We start from the raw sequence: 4,022 nt of genomic DNA, 5'->3' as shown, positions 1-4,022 counted from the left end.
TTTAAATAGTGGCAAAAAGCGAGCTGCAATAAGGTTCAGTAGGGAAAATGACTTGTTTTAATGAATGATTTTCTCGTGGCTCACAACTATTTCAGTGCCTTTTCTGATGCAGGTAGTTAGAGGAGATATAAATCAACAACGCATAACAATTTTTTGGGGTTTTTAAAAAGAATTTTAAAAATTATGGCTCTTTTAGTTTACGCAGTTACGGGGGAATATGGCAGTTGCTTGTCGTGTTTTTATGAATTGAAAAAGTATGTGTTTGCAATTTTTATCTTCATATAGATTAGAAAAAACTTTTTAAGTCTATTATCTAATAATTCTTGAATTTTTCTGTCTGTCGTTTAGAACCTAATATGGCATGAGTAGGACAGTGCGAATGTTTGATATTTGGTTTGTCAAATTGAATTTGTAGAAAAAAAAATTTGATATGAATCAAATTTCTTTCCTTTTGGTAAGGCCAAATTAGAAATCTTTGTCGCGAAAGTGTACCCCGAAGGTATTTTATACGCCTAAAGATACGGGGAGGGACGCATTGTGCTGAAGAATAATTACAAGCAACGAGTGTGGTCAGGGGCGGTCTGGCCCGGGTGGCAAAGTTGCGATCGCCACCCGGGCCCTGTGTACAAAAAATTTACGGGCCTTTCCGCGTTGGAGAAAATTTTTTAACTTAATGTCAAATACATGCGCTTCAAACCACCCAAACCCTGGTTTTCGTTATTTTAGTGTTCAATGTTACGTGTACCCTGGGTCCCAGAGCCACAAAATTTCGAGCGCGTAAACAGAATGCCAAGCAGAGAAGCGAATGAGCGTAGTCTTATCTTCTATTTCCGCTCTCTAATTTATATGGCTCTGATGCCCAGGGTATTTGACTGTCAGAGACAGTACTGTGAGAACGAAATTCATATTGGGGGGGGGGGGGTCTTAGGCGGCTGCTCATTGTATCTATTTCCAGTTAGTACACATATATAAATATTATCTATTTCCAGTTAGTTTCTAGTTTCCAGTTAGTTAGTATACAGGACATAACGCTTAGGCTGCAATTATTGGGAGGGGGGCTTCAGTAAATGAAGAAAACGTAAAATTTAAAACAGGAAATTCAGAAGAGAGATGACAAGGGGTCGTCACTATCATCTGATTACAGAGATCTGTATCAGGATTTGACAATGCTAAGAAGATTTGTTGGCACAAAGAGGAAGCAAAACAGCAATACGAGCCTTTTTTCAAGATTTCAAGTTCATAGAATGTCAGAATTGCTGGCATTTGCAAATTGTTACCAGCAACTTATCGACCAGGTGAAAACAACACCTGGTGGAAATAGAGATCCTAAAAAGAGATGTTCTCAAGTAACAAGCTCTTAGAGAAGAAACATATGGAGAGGAAAACTGTGACTTTCAAGGTGGTGATTCACAAAGAGAGAAAGGATCCCAAAGTCGACACCCTTTCTCAAAAGGGTAAAAGCTTCGCAACTGTGCATACCTTGCGCATTCAAAACTTTGTACCGACGCTCATTTTTTTTATATAATTATATCTTTTATCAAATATAACAATTTTATAAGAATATGAGCATCAAAACTGGTCAAAAGTTGAGTTCAAATTAGGAACAAGCTGAGGCTGAGTTACTGTTTAATGCATTTTTGAATAACATTTTATCCCAAAACGAGGATTTTAGCCATGTGTGGTTGCTTTTCGGTGAATATTCAATCTTGTCGTCAAATGAAGGCTGTCTCACTCACTTTGTTGGCAAATAATGCCTGAACACCTCCCAAGAGCGAAAAAGCTAGCAATTGCACTGATTTAAGACGAATTAAGGACAATCCACCCTTTGGATTTTTGCGAAAATTAAGAACAGTCAGCCTGAGCCTAAATTTACTGGTTTTTATAAAAAAAATAGTGAATACAACATGCACCTAGCAGCATACCCTTCCCTCTACAACGCGTATAAATGCTTGATGACAATTGGCTGCACCCAATTTTCCTTTGAAAGGTTATTCAGCGCTACTGATAATTTCAAAAGAAAAGAAAACTTTCCACTTGATTACGAGCAAATCATTGGTCAATTTGCTGATTCATTTGCACTTTTTCGAAAAGAGTTGAAACTCTGAGAATTTAAATAAGTTTTGATCTTGATTCTTAACTCTACATGGGATTTAAAGCCTGTTTACATGAGAGGAAAGGTATGGATCCAATTGGGTCCGAATTTACGAATTAAAGTCGATATACTGCTGCTGTTTAGCGTATTGCTTTATTATCAATTTTTATTGAATCAATCGTATTCCAAGCCACATTTTTAGTGGGTGTGGCTCAATTTTTCCCGCCACGCCCTAAACCGGCCCCTTGAGTTTTCTAGCCACCCTGCGATTTTGACGCCAGACCGTCCCTGGTTTCGAAGCTGCTTATATCTTGGCCATAGTGCTGGGTCTCTTTCAGCCCGTCTCTTAATATGGTGTCTCTCGCACGTCAAATTCTTGATGCTTGGAGAAATCCATGGTACATGTGCATGCCCCGTCTTAGCGGTCCTTTTTTTCAACGGGGCATGCACATCCAAGACAGCGAGAAAGAGATCGTAGAAATTGCTAGCCATCCTATTAGGGTCATCCGATCTACATGACAGCCATCTCCCAGTCAATACTACGCAAGTCATTAAGGAAAGAATCACGGTCATAATTTTTCAAACTGCGTGACTCTGTCTTAAATTTCACGTCATTGACATGAACTCTAGCGTTTAGTTTTCTAATACCGTATGTCATATAGTGGTCTGTGATACCGATTTTTACGACCGATACATTACAGAGGTTGTTGGGTCTGTTTGAAGAAAGGTGATCTATTAACTAAAAAGTTTTATTAGGCTCTTTATCTTTCTTTTAGTTAAGTTAAGTGAGCTTCTGCTAGATGCCCAGAGCATGATAGGGCAACTGATAAATTATTACTGAATGTTTTATCTTCGACAAGATCAAATTACGAAATTGACAGCAATGCTGACATATATAGGAGATGTTTTGTTTTTGGTTCTGGGCATTTCGCTTTGTTTTAAGTTTTGTTAAGAGAGTCTTTCCGATGGTTATACGAGAATTACAAAACATGAACTCTATATCGAACTGACGATGAAAATTCACATTTTTTGAACAAAGCAGGAATCTGGGATAGCCGCAAATAGACATTTTCACAAATCCCAAAATTCAATACTGTACATTTTCGAAATCAATATTGCATGTTTTTAAATTAATACTGCACAAAGTGTGTAATACTGCACACTAAAATAGGCCCTGGAAAGAGCATTATCATTCAAGAAAGGAACATGCACAAATTACATAACAAAATATAGGCAACATTGGAAAAACCCTCTTCCCCTTAAATTATCATCTAATTTGCATCATTTATTGATCATTATGACCGTAAAAATTTGTGTAAACCCCCTCTCTGCATCTTTGATTAGGTAATATGTGAACGTTCCCATACCCAACTGCCAACGCATCGATAATCTTATCCAGATACAACCATTCTAAATGGAAACAACATAGGATTGTACTCAGTTAATGCTTCAAAAGTTAGAACCCTCTCAGCTATTCGATATCAGGCATTTGAAATAATTCGCATTAGTCATAAGTGAAGAAACTAATTTGCGTCAATTAAAACTCTTGGTTAATCACAAGTCTTGAGCGTTTTTGAAGATTTCGGAAACCCATTCAATAAATTATACAATTACGGGGAATTAGCAAAAACTGGTGGAAATCTGATACATCATTGATATAGTTTATCTCAATTTAATGGTGAAGCTAAACTAAACCGTAAAATCTATGACGCCGAAACCATAACCACGGCGAACTTTTTATGCAAACGTTCTTTCGAGGGGTCAATTGATGGTTGTAATCAATATTAGTTCTGTGCGAATAATGATAATTGCCTTTCGAAAGTTCTTTGTAAAAGATAACTCGAAGCAAGGGCGTACCGGGAAATTTCGCCGTATCCTGGTGAGCCGAGGCGCGATGGGTGGAGAAAAACTGTTGATAATTTTTCCCAGG

This window comes from Rhopilema esculentum, chromosome 11 (assembly GCF_057945365.1).
Source record: "Rhopilema esculentum isolate cy_ngs chromosome 11, ASM5794536v1, whole genome shotgun sequence".
Taxonomy (NCBI): Eukaryota; Metazoa; Cnidaria; class Scyphozoa; order Rhizostomeae; family Rhizostomatidae; genus Rhopilema; species Rhopilema esculentum.
This window is presented reverse-complemented; position numbering follows the sequence as displayed.